The following is a 22,256-nucleotide window of genomic DNA, read 5'->3' as shown; positions in this document are numbered from 1 at the left end:
ATTTAAAGTTGCATAACTGGGGGAGATGGTAGCCAGCTCAGCTCACTTTGAGCTGGGTTGCTATGGAAATAGGGGCAGAGCTAACTGCCACTTGGCAGAGCAGCCATTTTAAAATGGTCAGTCTGTAGTTTGTGAACTACAGGAGTGGCTGGTTCTGTAGTAGTGAAAACCAGGAAGGTAGTCTGTAGTTTAAAAACTACAGGGAAAGGCTGATTCTACTGTAGTGAGAATCAGGAAGGTTTTGGCTTTTAGCCTAGCTAGTTTAGACAAGTTGAGTCGACTTATTTATATTAGTAGTTAGTGTATGAGTAGAAAGGGGTGAGAGAAACCCAGTGAGAATCTTTATTGCAACAGAAATGTCACAAAGAAAGAATAAGTTTGTATCTGAAATAATCTATTACGGAAAGAAACACAGTTTGAAGAAAAATAAGTTTGAAACCTGTTTAGTAGACGGAAGCGTCCTTTCCAGAGTTGTTTTAAGGACTGTTATAAATGTAACCTCTGAAGATATGTGCCTCTAAGAGTTAAGAAACATTGAAACCAGGAAGCTTCTGCTACATTACAATAAACTTGTTACAGTTTCTTATAAAGCCCGGTCTCTGTTACAAATCCTTTCCAAGTTAAGTCATGCTACACATTGAAGAAAGACCAAATCAATATTACTAGCTATTAGCTACGCTATCAATTTAATAAGCCCTTACAAAGTGGTGGCTCCTTTACAAAACCGTTACAAACTGGTGGGTTCGTTACAAACTGGTGAAATCTTTACAAATTGGTGGCCTCTTTGAAAATTAGTGACATCTTCCTTACGCCCACCTTCCAAGGAAGAGGTTGGATATATCCCTTGAATACTTGTAAATGCTATCTGCCAATCCACTGTATATCCAGGGGCCCCATATCCATTGCAAATGCTGTTGAAGAGGCATCAATTCTAAAAGAATTCCCAGCTTAGGCCCTATGATCCTTAACAACCCCAAAGCTTTGGATGTAACACTCCAGAATTGGTATTAATGAGGGGAACATCATCCTCATGGCAAAACAAATAGCTGGAGTATCTCCCCAAAGCAGGACATATTTCCGTAGGCCATATCCAGATAAAGGCCCATTACTGCACTAATATTAATCTAAACCAACCTGCCTGTGCCCTTCTGAACAATTTTAGAAGACCTAAGCATCAATTTAACCTCTTATGGGAAATTTGCAGGTCCCCACCCTTTACCTGACAACTCAGATCGGGTTGTGGAAACAAATTCATTCACTCAAAATGCCCCCCAAAAGGTAGTTAACACAACCGGGTGGAAGAGCACCATCTCATAAGGGGAGTTACAGGCCTTCTCCCAAGTATTTGTTAACCCATGTAAGATATTTGGGCATAGGAGAGTATGTTTGTCCCTTGTTCTACCCTGTTCACAAGACCATCCCTCCCCTTCAGCTAAAGAGCAGCCCCTTTGGCTGAAGGTGAGTATTTCTTGTGTTCGTATGAGATTCAACCAAGCAGATAGATCCTTCTAATCTAGTGTCACTTATCCATTAAGATGAGAAAGTCCTAACAGCCTTCATCCATGATATTGTAACAGCTATTGTTATTGTCAGCTCTTACCAGCTAAATTTATTATGAGGAAATACAGATCATACACAAAACAGTCTATGTAGAATGTCAAAATATAATGTCAAAAGAGCATATAGTATGCTAATTAACAAAATCCCGAGTATATAGCTCAATTCAGTGGCCCAAAACAAAATCAAAAGGAGCAACCGCTCTCAAATGTAACAGTTCCAGGTCTAAACAAGGGTACCACTGTATATAGGCTTCAGGGATACATACAATGAGGTAAATCATACACAAAGTAAGCATAGAGTCCTGAGGCTATATTGAAGATGGAGCACCACTCTCAAAAATCTTCATGGGATAAATCCAAATTAAGTCCAGTGAAAATGGAGCACTGCTTCTCAAAATGAGTCTCTGTAGGAAAAGTCCGAATGGCATTCAACAGGGGTGCCCGGGTATTTTTGTACCCTGTTTCGGGGAAAGAGATCCCCTTCTTCAGGAGTTGAAGTAATCAGCAACTCTTAGACTCTTATCTATAACAAGATATAACATAACATAACATAGAGTAACAAGTATTCTCCAGCAAAATTACAGAAGTAAAAATAATCCATACAACAAACATATATACTCACATCATGCCAGATAGCATTTACAACAAATGACTCTGCTAGTAGTATATTCACACTGTGAGTACTTCTGTAGGTTCATCCACAGGTTTATAAAGGGTAATTGGAAACTTAAAGGAAACAGCTAAAATTGAGTGACTCATTAAGTCCCTGAGGGGAAAAGGTTTTCAACTTAAAGGTCCAATACATTTCCCTTTGGGATAGTAGTTTTTCTAAGTCCATATGGGGTTTTGGAATGATGCATTCCAGAGCACAAAATTTAAAGGAGTTGGGTGAATGTTTGTATTGTGTAAAGTGTGAATATAGGAGGGACTCAGTAGATAAACATTTTATTCTGGATTTATGTTCAGACATTCTAATTCTCAAAGGTCTGGTTGTTTTTCCAATATACCACAAACCACAGTCACATGTTAGAAGGTAGATAAGGTTACTGCTATTACAATTGGAAAAATGTTTGAGTGTGGTGCCCACTTTGTTCCTATAGTTGTGTACCTCCTTAGTTTTCCATGATTGCGGACAACATTTACAGCGTCCACAGGGGTAATGGCCTCTCAAAGTGCTTTTAGGTGTAGTAGTAGTAGTGGTTAAATCTGTATGAATTAACAAGTCTCTTATGTTTTTAGTACGCCTATTACCAAAAATGGGTGGTTTTTGGCAACCTGGAATATCTTGAAGAAGATGCCAGTGTTTTTTGATGATTCTGGTAATCTGTTTGGAATAGTGCGATAGTTCTTGTGTCCAAATAATTTGATTTTTTATGGGTTTGGGGCATTCTTTCAGTAAGGTGGTCCTATCTATTTTATCAGCTTTGGTTAATGCTTTCCTTATTACATGTTTGGGGTAGCCTCTATTTCTGAACTCATGGCTTAAAGTGACACTTTCCTGAATAAACTGTTCCTTGGTGCTTGTAATAAGGAAAGCATTAACCAAAGCTGATAAAATAGATAGGACCACCTTACTGAAAGAATGCCCCAAACCCATAAAAAATCAAATTATTTGGACACAAGAACTATCGCACTATTCCAAACAGATTACCAGAATCATCAAAAAACACTGGCATCTTCTTCAAGATATTCCAGGTTGCCAAAAACCACCCATTTTTGGTAATAGGCGTACTAAAAACATAAGAGACTTGTTAATTCATACAGATTTAACCACTACTACTACTACACCTAAAAGCACTTTGAGAGGCCATTACCCCTGTGGACGCTGTAAATGTTGTCCGCAATCATGGAAAACTAAGGAGGTACACAACTATAGGAACAAAGTGGGCACCACACTCAAACATTTTTCCAATTGTAATAGCAGTAACCTTATCTACCTTCTAACATGTGACTGTGGTTTGTGGTATATTGGAAAAACAACCAGACCTTTGAGAATTAGAATGTCTGAACATAAATCCAGAATAAAATGTTTATCTACTGAGTCCCTCCTATATTCACACTTTACACAATACAAACATTCACCCAACTCCTTTAAATTTTGTGCTCTGGAATGCATCATTCCAAAACCCCATATGGACTTAGAAAAACTACTATCCCAAAGGGAAATGTATTGGACCTTTAAGTTGAAAACCTTTTCCCCTCAGGGACTTAATGAGTCACTCAATTTTAGCTGTTTCCTTTAAGTTTCCAATTACCCTTTATAAACCTGTGGATGAACCTACAGAAGTACTCACAGTGTGAATATACTACTAGCAGAGTCATTTGTTGTAAATGCTATCTGGCATGATGTGAGTATATATGTTTGTTGTATGGATTATTTTTACTTCTGTAATTTTGCTGGAGAATACTTGTTACTCTATGTTATGTTATGTTATATCTTGTTATAGATAAGAGTCTAAGAGTTGCTGATTACTTCAACTCCTGAAGAAGGGGATCTCTTTCCCCGAAACAGGGTACAAAAATACCCGGGCACCCCTGTTGAATGCCATTCGGACTTTTCCTACAGAGACTCATTTTGAGAAGCAGTGCTCCATTTTCACTGGACTTAATTTGGATTTATCCCATGAAGATTTTTGAGAGTGGTGCTCCATCTTCAATATAGCCTCAGGACTCTATGCTTACTTTGTGTATGATTTACCTCATTGTATGTATCCCTGAAGCCTATATACAGTGGTACCCTTGTTTAGACCTGGAACTGTTACATTTGAGAGCGGTTGCTCCTTTTGATTTTGTTTTGGGCCACTGAATTGAGCTATATACTCGGGATTTTGTTAATTAGCATACTATATGCTCTTTTGACATTATATTTTGACATTCTACATAGACTGTTTTGTGTTTGTGCTGATACCCTACAAGTACTCTGGGATATTGTATAGAAATACAGATCATGTCATTTGTTTTGGTATTGAAAAAATATTGAAATCCTGGTACTGTTTGCTCTTTGTTGTTGTTGTATTACTTTGAGCTGCAAGATAATGACATCCTAAAAGTGCCACATAAGTTAAATTGTGTTGATGAAATCATTTTTCACATTCCATAGGGGCAGTGATGCTGGACCTGCACAAATGACTTTCCCAAATTCTAACATGAATAAGAAAATTTAAACAAACATGTAAAAGAGTCAAACAACACCACCAAAAGAGTCAAGGTACCATCAACAGGGAGCTTAGAGGGAGGAGATGGATTCCTGACACCTTGTGGGGATTTTCCTGTCCCTTTGGCAGGTGATTCTGTCAAACCTCTTGCCGACCTCTGGAATGGGGAAATGGCCAAGATGGTGGACATAATCGCTCCTCTCATGGAGCAGAGACAAACTAGTCCCTTGGTTTTCCAAGGAGTTGGTGGTGACGAAGCAAGTGAGGCAGAGACTAGAGCAATGTTGGCAGAAAACTCAAAGTGAATCTGACTTAACACAGTTTAGAGAGTATTTGAAAGCCTACTTCGTGGCAATGGAGACAGCAAAGAATTTTTTTCTTTCTTTGCTGCCTCCATTGCCACAGAGTAGGTTTTCAAATACTCTCTAGACTGTTAAGTGAGCATCTAGAGGGTATGTCTCTTCAAAATGTGACTCATCCTTCCTCCCTAATTCTGTGTGAGTTTATCTGGTAGGATTTTTTCCCATTTACCTGGGTTTTTCTGCCTACCCATACTGTATTTGGGGATTTTGACAATTAGTTGGGGTAGTGGTTATGAACAGATTGTCATCTCATAGATAATTGGGGGAAGGGATAGTGTTTACCTTGGCACCCATTTTGATGTAGGGTATGGCTCTGAAATAGCATCTACAGGTCATACAACTTGAGGGTATGGGAAGGAGTATAGCCTTAAGGCAAATCTGAGAGGATTTTGCTCTTGCTTGAAAGTCATAAAACATGGATGAGCATTCTCGGTTTATTTTCCAGAGAATTGCCAGCTGAGGAGCAACTCCAATATTTGGACTGCCCTTAGCACTCATGATTCACACAAGTGAAGGCTGTGGAAATTGTCTTGAGGTAGACACCTGGCCTTAACTGGAACCACATCAGGTTGTCCCCACCACTTGTGCCTTTCAGCTCCAAATAAATTGCATAGGGCATAGTCTAAACAAAGTAACCCTTATTCACTCCAATCTTTGTGTTACGTTACATTATTCCATGGTGGGCCGTCAACACTTCACAGATCAGGGTGCCTGCTTGCTTGGAACATTCTATTCATGTTCAAAACAACATGTAATGAGCACCCCCATCGACCTCCCTTCTCATCATAAGGGAATTAATGAAGCAGGAGTAGACTACATATGCAAGGAGCAGAGCCAGTTTTTACCATAACCCAAAAGAATGTCAAAGAGGACTTTTTGTGTCATTTCAACACCATCCCACTCTCCATTGAAAATGGATAAATTAAAATACAAAAAGAATAGACTTTCTTTAGCATGGTTAGGATGATTTGGTCAATACTTTATTCTTTTATACAGAGTCATAATGATTTCACAATATTGCAATCATTTAATTTTGCATTGAATCGATCAGATTTACTATTTTTAATAGTACTCAGATCAGATAGCGCTGCATCTTAAACCAAGGATAACACATGTGTTGTGTCATGTAGACACTGCAAGACAAAATAATGATAATTTTAAAAACCATGCAAGACAACTAAGCAAATATGAAATAAAGATGAAAAACCAGATTAGAGGTGACATTTTCACTAGGAGGCTTGCCTTGGGCTATGGAAGATAAGGGTTAGATGTAAGAAGAACAACAGCCTATACAAGAAGATGAAAGCAAAAGAGAAACATGCTATATATTCTCAGAATTTTTTTTTTCAGAAAGACACGTGGAATTAGTTGGTGAGATTGTCAGACTGCCTGCAGAGGAAGAAGAAAAAGAAAGTAATCAGAGGGCAAAAATATTGCTTAGATGATCAAAAGATAGATTTAAAAAATAGGGAATGATTAAAATGAGGCAGCCAGAGACGATTAGAATAGAGAGGTGATAATTAGAATAGGCTTTTCATTTTCCCCTGCTAATTCACATACCAGTGCTATTCTCATTTGCAAGTTTATGAATTTCTGGACTTTTAACCCAGATTTCACACAGCCTATTTGCTCACATTTCAGCTAGAAGTTATCTCAAAAAGCCCCTCAGTCACGAGAACTGTACATCTGCTGTTTCTTATTACTTTTATGTTTTTGAAGAGGTTCCAGTTTTTCATCTTTTTAGGTTCATGCCATTATTGAGTTAGACATACAGCACAGAAGTGCATTTATCTAAATAATGAAAGAATGTATTGCTGCTGACAGTGAAATTAGTATCCTTTTATTGTAGCTGGGCAAGCTATCATAGTCGTCGACATAGATTTTCATCTACAAAGCTGAACAGAAATTTGTTTTTCCTCCTCACTGAGCCTTGGAACACTATCTGTCATTCACACACACACACATTAAAACAATGTCTCTTAGAACAGTATATATTAATTGGCTTTTCTTAACATGATTATTTACCACTCCTTTTTCAGTGGAAGTTTCAGGATTGTCACAGGCACTTCAACTAGTAGCAGAGGGGGATGCAGGGGTGCTGATTGGCTCCTTCCATTAAGGAATTTGCCTGCTACCTTCAAGGGGGTTATTGTACACCCACTTCCTTAGAGGGTCTCCTTGGACCCAGAGATATGTGAGAACTACCATCTTATTGGTAATGCCTCCATTTCAGATAAGAACATGGTAGTTGGACGTCTTCAGGTGATTTGGGGAAAAACTTATTTTTGAATGCCATTCCAATCTGGTTTTAGTCTAGGGCATGCTACTGAAGCAGGCTTAGCAACTCTTTTATGACCCACTGCAGATAAAAGTCAGGAGTTGTGCTACCTTAGTGATCTTTCTGGATGTCCCAACAACTTATGATAGCAGTTGTTGCAGAAATTTTCTATCAGTGTGGCCTTTCCCAGAGATTAGCACTGAAGGGTTCCTATTCAATCCCATAACAGAAGAGGGATGCCTCTATGCGATTCAGTTGTGGGAACCATCTTGATTCCCATATTGTATAATATCTATATGAAGCTGCTGAGAAGATCATGAGGAGATTTTGTGTAGAATACTAGTGATATATTCATGATTCTCACCTCTACGTGTCTTTATTGTTGGAATCAGCTGGAACTTTCCAACAAGTTAATGTCTGGATGTTGAATAGGATGGATAGGTCCAATAAACTGAGGCTGAATCCTAATAAGACTCTGAGGATTGCTATTTTTCAGGAACAATCAGATATCTCTCATATACAGGCAGTGATATGTTGATGTCCCCAAGACAAGTATATTGTATTGAACTAGAGAATTGATTTCCCATGGCTAGTTATCTGTAAATGAAGTAGTTTGTGAAATTCAACCAATAATAGTGATCTTTCGTATAGTTCAACAAAATAGCATAAAATGGCATTGAGAGGAATTGTTTCCCTTGGATCTAACCAAGAATCTGTTACCTGATCCTGGATTCAGTATCACTTATATTACAGGGGGATGGGGAATCTAATTAAATTTTAAATAGTATAGTTTTATTTTAAACAGAAAAATAGAAGCAATTTGGAGATAAATGAGGACACACTCATATATATATATATATATATATATATATATATATATATTCTCCTGCAGAGTCTCTTGTTCTAGTAGCACTAGGCATGATAATTAACAAGCTTCTAGCTGTGGTGTATAGCTTATAACAAAACAATACATTTGGAAAAAGAAATATAATTAGTATTTCTGTTTGGAAGGTTACTCAAAGTTTGTTCAATTTCTAAAAAAAGATTAACATCCTTTTCAAGCTTCTTCAGTTCAGAAAACTTCATTTTCCTACTGGGCAAAAAGAGATGAGAACTACATTTTAATGATCTTGAAAAGCCTTTGATTTTTCTTTTGTAGATGGGGAAGATGAATGTAAAATCTGCATTTTAAAAAGTATTCACCTCCGATTAGTGATTCAAAATCAGCACTTTTTCAGTTTACCATTTTGCTGTTGGGACTTATCTTTGTTAGTGATGATCACTCAGATGATCAGCTGCATTCTTTTTTCTTGAACTCATAATGTTTTTAAAAAGCAATCAAAATATTTACTTAATTATACTTTTCTTTAATTGCATTTGCATGGTTATACTTTTATACTGGAATAAGAAAAAATGTTTTATTATTTTAACAAATTTTATTTGAGAGAAAATTACAGTTATATATATATACTATACATTTCCCTTCTTAAGAAAAATGTTTTATAGGTGCACAATTTAATTTAAAATTTCAAAGACTTTTAACAACTTTGTTTAGTTTTCTTGCATTTAATTAACAACATGATTTGAAACTGCTTTTGACTCTCACAAATAAGTTAGAAATGGCTTACATCGTTTACAACAAAGTGACTGAGATTCTTTGCATTCCTATTGTTAAAGAAAGAAAAGAAAGACATGAACATATTCCTAAAAACAAATGTTTGTGGCTTCCTTAATATGAGGAATATGCAATGCTTTCAAGCTCTTCCAGGAAAATGATCTTAAACATGAAAGTTAATTTCAATATGATGAGAACATTGGTGGGATTCTGTGAACCATGATGAAAATGAAAGTGTGATTTTCACATCTCTTCTTAATTTTGGCACCTAAAAGATTCATCTTGTCTTGCTTTAGCACTAACATCCTTGTTTCCCTAGGTTTTTTTTGCTTCCAACGTATTTAATTTCTTTTGTCAATTGTTGGTTTAAATCAGAGTTTCTTAAACTTTTTCCACTCATTTTGCCTTTCTGCCTGAGAAATTTGTATATGTCCCCAGGTATACAGGTAAATAAAACAGGTATAAAAATTAAAACATTTACTGATAAATCAGCATTTATTTATTTATTTAAAACTTGTATATCCCGATCTTCTCACCTTCATAGAGGGACTCAGACTGGCTTACAGCAAGGATTCAATGCTACTAATACAAGTTAAAACATCATACAACAATACAAGATTAAAATACATATAGATAAAATACATATATACCAAATCGCCAAGGTAAAATCATGTTCAACTCAGTCTTCATATGTGGTCACTCACTTTGGTTTGTAATCAGTCTCAGCCATTATTGTGGGAATGCTTCATTCCATAACCAGGATTTCACTAGCCTCCTGAAGGACAAGAGGGAGGGGGCAGATCTAAGCTCGCTCAAGAGAGAGTTCCATAGCCGAGGGGCCACCACAGAGAAGGCCCTGTCTCTCGTTCCCACCAAATGCGCTTGCGAAAGTGGTGGGACTGAGAGCAGGGCCTCTATGGAAGATCTTAACGTCCTTGATGGTTCATAGGGGAGAATACGTTCAGACAGGTAAACTGGGCTGGAACCGTATAGGGATTTATAGGTTAAAACCAGCACTTTGAATTGTGCTCGGAAGCTAATTGGCAGCCAGTTGAGCTGATACAGCAAGAGAGTTGGGCACTCCCTGTACCCAGTTCCCGTCAGTAGCCTGCTGCCATGCGCTGGACTAATTGCAGCTTCCAGCCAGTCTTCAGAGGCAACCCCACATAGAGAGCATTGCAGTAATCTATACGGGATGTAACCAGAGTGTGGACCACCATGGCCAAGTCAGACTTCCCAAGGTACGGGCGCAGCTGGCACACTAGTTTTAACTGTGCAAAAGCTCTCCCGGCTACCGCTGAGACCTGGGGTTCCAGGCTCAATGATGAGTCCAGGATCACTCCCAAGCTGCGAACCTGCGCCTTCAGGGGTACTGTACTGTTCACAGTAGAGATAACGGTTTAACATCTGATCCCGTTGAACAATTCCTGGATTCTCCACACCACTGCCAACACTTGTTACGAACAAATAATTTGGCTGTGGAAGTCTCTGACTCGTTGTGGAATAGAGGCAGGTGGACATCAAAGAGAGTGGTTCAGATCTCTTTATCTCAAATTTTATGCTGGTCAGAAGTGAAGATCAAGACCGTTGACTGGCTCCATAGAGATTATCAATCTTGGGACCGCTCCACGTGTCGTCTTATTGCTCTGGAAGACAGGTTGCTAGTGGAGGAGCTGCTCTCACGTGGGCCTCAAGTGAAGCACTGGGCATTGTTTTCAGAAAGGTGTTTGTGGATCCATCAAATCGCCCTCTGGTCACCGGGCTGAGATCACACCTACAGGTTTCCAAAAGCCCCAGTATTAGAGTGGATAGCCCACCCACTTTGCCCCCCCCCCCCCCAGTTAGAGTCCTGTTCTGAGTCTCTTTCCCTAGCTCACATATCCATACCCACCTCTTCCAACTGCCAATCCCACCCACTTACGCTCCCATTGTTCAGCCCCCTCTCCATGTCAGATGCCTCCTTTTCTCTATCTCCTGTGGAGATCTCCTCCTTCTCCAGTAAAACAAACTTATTAGGTGGCTCCCCAGTACTGAAGAGTTGACTAACTCCATCAGAATATAACTCTTACCAGTCCAGCCTTCAGGAGTTCAAATGAGTTGGGTACCATTGAGGTGGTGTGGGGCAGGAAACTTGGTATTTTTGGTACATTAAAAATATAAATATAACTACTGAAGCACAATATGGGTGAGGGAGCGGAAAGGAAGGAGAAACAGGGTAAAAACATACAATGCCCAGATCCATCACCAAATTGTAGATTCAGAGAAGAAGATTACTGGACATATAGTTAACTTTTGGGACTAATCATTCCCTGATGGATTTTGTATGCTGCTGCACAGAACTTTGCAACATTGTAGGTTGTAGCTGAATTAATATCTGCAAGTAGCATGGAGGTATAAAATTGTCCTGAATGGCCTGGGTGCTTGTCTATCAGAGGTAAGATAAGCCTGGCACGGAGATCCCTGTAGAATGGGCACTGAAGGAGCACATGTTCTATTGTTTCTACATGACCCGAGTCACAGGGGCAGAGTCTCTCTGGGAAAGGGATCTTCCGGTAGCGACCTTCGAGTACAGCTGATGGGAGAGCATGGCATCAACCCAGGGTGAAAGCCCTTCGATGAAGAGGAACCTCTAAGTTTGTTAAATATGCCATAGGGGAGGCAAGATATCTGCTGTCTTCATTGATAAGGAAGGTTGGAACTGAGGCCAGATCTAGTTGTCGCTCTGTGTCTGTGATGTGTTATTTAATAAGTGCTTTGGCTTGATTGTAATCCATAGCGAATAGTAGACCTGGAGAAAATCCCAGTGAGGGGATTTTTGATGCTACCACCTGCTTTCATGTGGATTGGAAGTCATCCTTCATGGTTAGTGGGGCAAGACCAAAAGGTGCACGGGATAGTCTGAGCCAGAGGTTGAGTATGGCCACCCACACCCTGGCCTCCACTCTCCTAAAGCCCGTCTCTAGTTGCATGGTGGCATTAGAAAAGCATTTAGGGACCTGCAAGGCCGATCTCAGAAACTTTGACTGAACCAGCTCTAATGGGGCAAAACTGGGGAAGGGGCCTAGCTGAGCACCATACAAGAGTTGGGCTAATGACTTAGCTTCAAACAGCTTGAGCGCTACCAGTGTGAAGTGGCCCCCTCTTGTCCTAAGATATTTAAGAATGGCAATTGAGCTCCCCTGCGCTGTGTTGGATACTTGATCCTCATGAGCTCTTCTGCTACCATTAGATTGGAAAACTACACCTAGATATTTGAAGGATGTAACTTGTTCAATTTTATGACCATCTATGCTCCAAGAGTAAGTCCTGGGCCTATTAGCGAAAGCCATGATTTTGATTTTATTGTAATTAAGTTGGAGCTGATCTGTGTTGCAATGTTGTATTAATGCTCTCAGAGCTCTTTTGAGCCCAATGGGTGTTCTAAAGAGTACAGCATCATCATCTGCATAAAGCAGGAGGGAGATGTGTCTTCCCACCAGCTTTGGGGGGGAGGGGTGAAAGTTCATATTTTGAAGCTGGTCCACTATGGAGTTTATATAAAAGTTGAACAGCAAAGGGGCCAGGACGCAGCCTTGCTTGACACCCTTGCCTGTTTCAACAGCCTCAGAGAGGTGGCCCTGTGGGTTGCATCTTACTTTGAGTGTGGTCTTTTCGTGAAGTTGGCGTATTAGATATAATAGACGGCGATAAATTGTAGAACTCTCCAGTTTTTCCCAAAGTTTAACTCGCAAGATGGAATCAAATGCTGCTTTAAAGTCAATAAAAGCAACATATAGTGAGGTTATGTTTTCAGAGGAATATTTTTCCACAAGGTGTTGCAACACTAGGCACTGATCTATGGTGGATCGACCTTCCCTGAATCCAGCTTGCTCCTCAGCTAATATGCTTTCTTGTTCCAACCAATCTTGGAGTTTCCATTGGAGATGTCTAGCATATAGCTTGCTGATAGTGTTAAGGAGGCTGATTGGTCAATAGTTTGCAGGATCATACTTTTTCTCTTTCTTTTTATAGATGGGAACAATGATTGCAAGCCCCCAAATCCTTGGGAATTTGGCCATGGTTGTCAATACATGTAAAAAGTGGGGTCCAGTGATGGTTTGGTCAACAGCGGTTTTATAACAGCTTGTTTTAAGCTCGCTGGAATATTGCCTTCCCGAAGAGAGGCATTAACCATCACCTTTACCCACTCTGCCAAACCCCATCTGGCTTCCTTTACAAGCCAGGATGGGCAGGGGTCTAGGATGCATGTGATCGCTCTCGCCGCTCCAAAGATCTTGTCCACATTCTCGAGCTGAACAGATTGAAATGAATCCATCAAAATTGGACAAGCAGGTGCTTGTGTTACATCCTCAGAGGCTGCCATTAACATGGTGTCAAAGTCTGAATGGATCAAAGTGACTTTGTCCGCAAAGAACTGAGCAAATGCTTCACAGCGAGCTGCCGAGTCATCAGGGGACCCATCCTGAAAGGCAAGGTTCAAGAACCCTCTGACTACTCAAAACAACTCCGCCACACAGTTCCTTGTGGACGCAATATTAGCTGAGTAGAAGGAATTTTGAGCAGCTTCTATTGCTGCACCGTATGCCCTTAGATAAAGGCACAGATGTGTTTGATTTGACTCCCTAGGCTTTTTCCTCCACACACTCTCTAGCCTCTTCTTTGTTTGCTTCATCGCTGCCAACTCCTTGTTGAACCAAGGGGATGGTTTAGCTCGGCTACTTAAGAGGGGGCACTCTGGAGCGATTGTGTTTATTGCCCTGGTCAACTCCTTATTCCAAAGAGAGACCAGAGCATCGACAGAATCACCTACCGAGGAGACAGGAAATTCCCCAAGAGCCATCAGGAATCCCTCTGGATCCATAAGCCTCCTTGGGCGGACCATCCTAATGGGTCCACCACCCCTGTGGAGGTTAGGAGGTGTAGAAAGCCTAAACCTGATCAGGTGATAGTCAGTCCATGGCAATGGAGCGATAGAAAGCTCCTCCACACCCCCACCATTCTCCCATCCCTGGCAGAAAACCAAATCTAATGTGTGTCCAGCACAGTGGGTAAGGTCAGATGGTACAGCCCCATAGTTCCATGGTGGCCATGAAGTCCTGAGCCGCTCCTGAAATGGTGGACTCTGCATGGACATTGAAGTCCCCCAGCACTAAAAGCTGCTGGGACTCCAATGCCAGGCCCGAGACCACCCCTGCTAGCTCAGGTAGGGAGACTGTAGTGCAGCGGGGTGGTCAGTACATTAACAGAATCCCTAATCTGTCCCAGTCTCCTAACCTCAGGTGGACACATTCAAATAAAGTTGACTGCGGGATGGGGCACCTGACCAGGGAGATGGAATCTTTATAGATTACTGCAACTCCACCTCCCCGCCTCCCAGATCTTGGCTGATGCTGCATGGCAGAACCTGGAGGACAAAGCTGCATAAGATTAAGCCCTCCAGCTTTCTCCAACCAGGTCTCCGTTATACATGCCAGGTCTGCTTTTTCATCCAGGATTAGATCCTGGATGGTTGATGTTTTTCCATTGACAGACCTGGCATTCAGCAGCACCACCCTTAACCTAGGGGGACCGTCATCCTGGGTACACCAATTTACCATGTCCGGAGAGTTTTTTGGAATTTTTAAAGTTTAAAGTTTTCTCACGAATTAGCCAAATTGGTTGATTGGATCTCCCTTTCCTCTATCTCCCCTTCCCCACCTCAATGGGGACCCCCTGTGCCATGGAACTCCCCCCACCCAACAGGCCCCCTCGCTTCCCCTCATCCTGATAGAACATGCAGATTTTCCTTTCAGTACAAGATTACAGTGAAGCATTTTTTGCAGAGTTCACTGAAAACACTACTCATTGTTGCTAACAGATTTGTGTAAATGGTGTCATTTGGGAACCTTTTGATATTGCCCAAATTTTTGTGACACTAATGTTGACCTAAGAGGATCTCATTCGGGGTCAGGACAAAGAGACAAAGAGCAATTAAAGACAGGTAATATCATGTCAACTCTGTTAGCAACAGAAAAGTAACTTTTTTATATATCCAGATGCACATGCCCTGTGCAAAGCTAATTGGTCCTTTATTAGGTGGAGATTCAACACTGAATGACTCAAGATGTCTTTGTATTGTTACATCTGGGAAAAAAAAAACCTTACCTTAGATTTTGGCCATGGTGCAAAATCTAACAAAATCAAAGTAAAAACCAACAAAAATCTCAGGATTCTGTGAAATGGAGCCATAACATCTAAAGTGGTACAAAACTACTATAAGAAGTATTGTAGAAGGCTTTCATGGCTGGAATCACTGGGTTGTTGTAGGTGTTTTTGGGCTATATAGCCATGGTGCCTCTAGATGCACTTCATGGTGAGCTTATTTGGCAATATTAATTTATCTACAAATTGAATTTCCATGTGGTCACTCTGTCTTACTGATTTTACAGCCCTTACATTTCACATTAGTTGTGCACATGACTGGGAATTCGTCCTAGCTCACTTTGCCCATGATGGGTTTCTTAATCAGTTTTTTTTCCTGATAGATACATCTTTATCATTTTTGTGAATTGAATTTTATTCTTCGACTCTGTAGAACTGTGTGTGAAGGTTTGAAATTCTTCCCTTCTTAGAGACAGAAAATGTTTCATAGAAACCTAGAAGCATGGAGTTGGAAGAGACCACAAAGGCCATTCAGCCACTGCTCTGCTATGCAGGAATATACAATCAAACCACTCCTGACAGTTGTTATCTGGCTTATGTTTTAAAACCTCCAAAGAAGTAGACTCCACAATACTCTGAGGCAATGTATTCCACTGTCAAATTAACATTCCTCATTTTGGAGATAATTATTCTCAAGATGGTCTTTGCAACCTCTTTGTCTCACCTGACAAGATCACATACATACACAAATACCCCTTTACATAGCCATATTAATTTTGCGATTCTTGGCAGAATACAATGTGGCTGTTTCAGTCTTGTAATAACAAAGACTTCCAGTTTGTATGTTTAACTCTTGCCTCTGATGTAGTAATCATGGTAGGCATCAACAAACAACAGCTGGAGAACTTGACAGAGAGTATTGTGTTAGTTGCTGTCTTTTGATCTTTAAATTATACATGACTAATGTTAACTCACCCCCCTATGGTAGATTTCTTTAATAACAGGCTTCTTCATGGATCCAGATGATGCCAAAAAAAGTTCAGGGTGATGCTGCTATTGTTCACTCTCTCTGCTGTCAACACAAGCTTTCATGTACCTGGGTGGTACTCATATGCAGGATACAAGATGATCAAAGGTCAGTTTTAATGAGGCTTCGTTTACTTCACAGCAATTTCCTGCCCTTCCTAAACTTCACAATCCATCTCTTTATATAAAAAAGAGAGAGCTCCCGCCTCTTCTTCAGTACCAGACTGCTTTGATTTTACACTTAGGAAACAGGTGTAAAGCCCATTATTCCTGCCAAAACAATTGTCTGTTCTTACATACTCAGTAAACTATATGTAATCCACAATTAATGTTGTTATGTGCCTTCAAATTATTTCTCACCTACAACAACTCTAAGGTCAACCTTTCACAAGGTTATTATGCAGTATTTATTCAAAGAAAGTTTGCCTTTTGCCTTCATCTGAGGCTGAGAGAGAATAACTTGCCCATGGTCACCAATAACATTGCCATGGGTGAGCATGGATTTGAACCTTGATGTCCAAAGTCATCGTGAAATACTTAAACCATTATACCATTCTGGTTCTACAATTTGTACATCCTGTCTTGTAGCCCATAAACTTTCATGGTAATTGTTTTACCTATTGAGTTATTGACAAAACTATACTCACATACTGTCCAAATGAGATGGGCAGAATCAGCTTGCTTTGAATTGTTTGCTTTTAAAAACAAGTTTATAGTTTTTGCTGCAAAAGCAGTCTTCCCACTTCTGATACTCAGAGGCATTACAGTGTCCCTTGATGCATTAATAGTCAAATCCTAAATAAAACTGGTGCAAAAAACAAGAAAGATTAATAACAGCAATGCAGCAGTGTTGTAGTAATCAATGACCAATACAATTGCAAATTAATGTCATTCTTGTTCTAGCACCAGTATTCATCTGATAACACTGGATTTTGTTGACCTCAGGTATAAGTAGGCTGGTCTGTTCTTCATGAAAATTTAAGAAATAAGAAGAAATACTTCAATTATTACAGTCCCCAGAATTCCGAAGACAAAATTGTTGCTGAGTATGCACATGATTCGTTCCTTAAGAAGTTACTTTAAAATGTAGTTCAAGTTCTAAACAATCTGTGAAAAATAGTTTAGCATTGGTAAACTTTGCCATTTTAGGAAAAAAACAATTTATATCAACTGAAATGAGAAATGTGTGTGTGGGGAGGGAAACTAATTTCTAATGTTAAATATGTTCAGACCACAAGATTTCATAAACAGAGACTATTAGCATAAATTCAAACAACTAAAAAGATTAACACAGAGAGCAAAATGCTACTGTCAAAGTACTCAGCTTATGGTATGCTTTCCATCCATGCATCAAAATGAAGATGAGAGATAATAATATATAATCAGGGGCGGCTCATCCCATCACGCAAAGTAAGCATTTGCAGTATAGTTGATTTTGCCCAGGGGCGCTCTTGAGGCGCTCTTGGGGGGAAATAGACTTTGACATATGTGAGTTGTAGTTACTGGGATGTATAGTTCACCTAAAATCGAAGAACATTCTGAACTCCACTAATGATGGAATTGAACCAAATATGGCACACAGAACTCCCATGATGAACAGAAAATATATATCAGTGATTGATTGGGGGGGGGGGGGGCGGCGGCGCCAAAATACTGTTTGCTTACCATTGAAAATTACCTAGGGCCGCCTCTGTATATCATTTAATTCTGTTCATGTTTAAAAATACAAATTCAAGTGAGCCCTAAATATCATAGAATCATAGAGTTAGAAAAGACCTGAAGGTTATCTAGCCCTCCTCCCTGCCATGCAGAAACACACAATGAAAGTACTCCCCACAGGGGGCCATCCAGTCTCTGTTCAAAAACCTCAAGAGAAGGAGACCACCAGACTCCAAGGCAGTATATTCCACTGTCAAACATCTCTTACCACCAGAAAGTTCTTCTTATGCTTTTGTTACACAGCTGCCAGCATTGCTCCACTTAGTTGGGAATCAGGTGGCCTTCCCACACTGCCCCTATATCCCAAGATTTTATCCTAGATTATTTGTTCATCCCAGGTTATCTGGCAGCGGGGACTCATATATTCCAGTTTAAAGCAGATAGTCTGGGATCAGATCCTGGGATAAAGGGGCAGTGTGGAATGGGCCAAATATAGCAATCTTGCCTGATCCCCCATTCTTTGGTAGGGATGGAAATAATATTTCAAAATATTCCAAAAACTGTTAAAATGTGTTGGTTGTGTGTCAAAAAACTCCAATGAAAAGAATTCCGGATGGACAAGATTTTTTGCATTTCAGGACATTTTGTGCAAAAATGCAGTTTTTGTGTCAAGACGAAAAATTGAAAAATTGTTTGTTTCTGTCCAAGAGTCCAGAATTTATGAAGTTTTATGTTATTAGTTGTGTTCCTCTCATGAAGGCTATTGATGCTTTCTTTTTCATTGTGTTTGTTTTGCTTTTTTTTTGATATTTCAATTAGCATTGTGAACTGCCCTAGGAACTGTGGCACCAAAAGTAGAGCCATAAATATTTTAGCAAATAACTGATAAAAATAAACACATACAATGGACATAACTTATTTTCCAGTTCACAGTTGTTAGAAATCACTAAAATATAGCTAATTGTGGCATAATTTATCATTTTAGATTATTGCCAGGAGGATCAAATAAATCAATTCATTCTTACCTTCACCTCCTCAAAATAATGCTTGAGCTGCCTTTGATGTTAATTAATGTCATCAAGACTGAGAAAACAATCTGTCTATACCAGTGTTCAAAAACATGATCTCTGTAAAGAGCTATGTTGATGAAATATCAAAGAATATGAGTGTGTTATTCACCTGTATCATAGCCACTGTCATTTCCCAGCTGCATTGAGTATAAAATGGAAATGTAAGAAAGAGTCACATTTCCAAACTTCTCTAAACTTGTTGTGACAAAGTGTACATCCGGACTTGAGCATTCATATTATGACATTTCTGAGAAATGAAAGTCTTATAGAGACAATGTGATATACATACCAGATATAAATCCTGATCTACATGGCAACTGAGCTACACATTAGGGCTGTATGATCAATAAAAAAAGTTTTAAAGGTCATTACAAAATTAGGGGTGCTGGCGTTTAGTTGCTAAAGTGTTTCTAAAGAGCCATTAATTGTGAAGATTGTATGTTTGCATTGTATGCATTAATATGTCAAAACATTGCATATGGCCATATTTATTTTGATTTGTTGTCACATTGATTTTTGTCTTGACAACCACCAACAGTCTGTTGCTATGAATCACTGTTTAGTTCTGATACCATGGAACCAAACCATGCTGTCTGTTCCAAGGTTTTACTTTGTCTTGGAAGACAACTGTGTGTGAATTTGTTTTTATGCAGAGCAACCAACTCACATTCTTGACAGTAAGAGGTTTTGATCCAATGGCATAATAAACACAATTCCCAGTGAGCTTTTATCTGTTGCAGCCTTCGTCCGTTGTCACAGTCACTGTATCATGTACCATGTTATCATTCGCCTGTTCTGCCATTGAGTTCTTCGGAGGTCTTCGGTTTTCAAATGCCAATGGCAGTGGGATTTCCATCCATCTGCAAGAGAGTTTATTCATTTTTAAAAAACACCTTTCTACATGGATTTTGTTTAAATGAGATATTTTGTACAAAATCCTGTGTTCATGAGACAAAAAATGTTTTTTACTCAATATATTTCTTTTCTTCACAAAGTGCTTCTGTACAAAAAAGCTTCTACTTTTTTAAAAAAAAGCATTCTGAGAGATGGAAAAGCACTCAAAATGTGCAAAAATACTCCTCTCGTAATTTCACCCAGTGGCAGGGTGACATGGGAAAGAGAATGAAATAAGAAAGAACAAATTAATGGGAGGTTCATATCCCTTGTGTAGACTCTCCATGTTCACTGTCTTAAATTTCTTTGGGGACAGAGGAGCTAAAATGTCCTATAGTTGCTGTGACTACATTGACAGAAACACAGCAAGTTTTCTCTAATAGCTACACCTCTCTATGAAAAACCAATTGTTCTGTTAATTAGGACCACCGTTAATGAATGGAAATATGAATCTATTCAAATGGGGTTCCGTTTTGATTTTGACTGCTTCAGTGAATGATTACAGTAATAATGAGCTAAAGGTCTATTCATCCAACATTTGAGGTCAAAAAAGTACCTTGCAATTGAATAAAGGCATTTTCTCACTTCCTACATCAATTGAAAACTAAAGGCCACTTTTAACAGGCAATACAAATGGTACTTCCATATTTAGATGCTTTTTCTTCTTTTTCCAACCATGCTGGGTGTTGTCAAAAGATGATGATTAAAAGTTAAAAGACAATTAAATGTTCAATTCAGTCCTATACTCACTTCAAAGCTTACAATATTCATGTGGCTTCTAAGGTGTAATTTGAAAATACAGCACTGAACTGGAACAAATTTTCATTTGGATCAAATGGACCAGATTAATTTGGACCATATTGGATGGGCTCAACCAAAGGTTAGAAAAGTTAAGGGCGCAGTGACACTGTATAACTTCTCATTCATTGCTTAAGAGCAGACTATAAAGGTCAATTTTAGAACTATATCCAGTGTTAAGAACATGGTTGACGTCTTTGCTGATTTATTGTGACTTCTAAGTAGGAAATGAGTTCACAGCATGAGCTAAATCAACCTTTTCCAAGTTTCACCTCTTCTTATGCATTTCTGAGTTGATCACCCATTCCTCAAACCAGCCTGTAAGCATCGCTATGATAATTTTTGCCTTATACTGAAATAAAATAGAAGGCACATCAGAACTGTTTGTTAGAAATCTGAATCACACACAGTTTACATGTTCAGAATCTGCAGACACTGTTATGAATCTTTCGCTAAATGAATTACTTATGTACTTTACACATTAAACACATAGACTTGTAGACATAGTTCAAGTACACACACACACGGGTGGGTTTGGATCGCACACTTTGGCTGGGAAAATACTTCAGCATTACCATTTTTGGTTTACTTCTCCATTTATGTCTAACCTGTTTTTTTAGGAACATATTCCTTTGGAACTGATTTGAAGCACATTAAACAAACACAGACAAATGCAGGCCGCAGTAATGCTCCATAGTAATATACGGGTAGTAGAATATTGCCAGCAGGCAAAGATCGTTTTGTTTAAGCAGGTTTTTAATGTGTAAGCAGGGAGGTTACTTACTGGGATGTGTATTTTATTTTATTCATGTATTACTTTTGTATGCCTTTTAAATTACTTTATATTGTTTAGTGCAGGGCTTATAATTGTTTTTAATTTTTTATTCATAAAGATTTTAATTGACTTTCTTTGGGAACTGATTGGGTAACACTCTGGGAGAAAAATGGCATAAAATAAAATTGATAAATAACAAAAATATATGCATGCATTCAATTAATCTTATATAATTTACTAACATTAAATCTTATAAATTATACTACTATGCAACCATAGAATTATTGTAATATTTCTGAGTTTGCCCATATCACTGCTGAGGAAAATAATATACAATCAGTTCCCGAGTTACAAACATCTGACTTACAAATGACTCATAGTTAAGAATGGGGGTGAGACAACAGGAAGTGAGAAAAAAAGGAAATTTACCCCTGAAAGATTTATCATGGGGGAAAGGTGTCTTCACTGAAGCTTTCTTACCCAGCCTTGTTTCCACAACAAGCCATTTTTTTTTCAAAATCCAATTTTCACAGGGAAAGAAAGTGAAGTAAAACCTTCTGAAAAGAGGCACAGACAGCAAAACCAACACCACAGGGGTTTTAACGCTTCCCTATTTTTGGCTGGAGTTACACTTAAAAATTGTACCTGTTCCGATTTTCATACAAATTCAACTTAAGAACAAACCTACATAACTTGGGGATGACCTGTAATTTGCTTATGTGTTATAAGAATTAGGCATAATAATTAGGCATAAGCTAATTAATTGACTATAAAAATATAATAAATTCTATAGTAAATATGATTAAGAGAAATCTTCAGAAAGGCCTTGGAACCCTCCTTAAACCCTCCTAAAACGAAACCATCAAGAGGTTTCGTTTTTGGTGTAGCCATTTATGAATTAGTGAATTTATAATTAATTGTAAT

General features: G+C 39.0%; 2 long non-coding RNA genes across 2 annotated transcripts; one reads left to right on the top strand and one right to left on the bottom strand.

Moving 5' to 3' along the window:
• Positions 1-1,854: 1,854 nt before the first annotated feature.
• LOC137095897 (uncharacterized) lies at positions 1,855-2,250 on the bottom strand. Its single transcript, XR_010909045.1, has 2 exons — positions 2,182-2,250; positions 1,855-2,082 (listed from the first exon to the last, which is right to left on the bottom strand). It is a non-coding gene; the product is annotated as an uncharacterized lncRNA (long non-coding RNA).
• A 1,588-nt stretch (positions 2,251-3,838) lies between these two features.
• Positions 3,839-4,234, top strand: LOC137095896 (uncharacterized). The gene is made up of 2 exons (XR_010909044.1): positions 3,839-3,907; positions 4,007-4,234. It is a non-coding gene; the product is annotated as an uncharacterized lncRNA (long non-coding RNA).
• The last annotated feature ends 18,022 nt before the right edge of the window (positions 4,235-22,256 follow it).

This window comes from Anolis sagrei, chromosome 1 (genome assembly GCF_037176765.1).
Source record: "Anolis sagrei isolate rAnoSag1 chromosome 1, rAnoSag1.mat, whole genome shotgun sequence".
Lineage (NCBI taxonomy): Eukaryota > Metazoa > Chordata > Lepidosauria > Squamata > Dactyloidae > Anolis > Anolis sagrei.
Note: the sequence above shows the minus strand (reverse complement) of the source record. Positions and strands in the feature narration are given on the sequence as shown.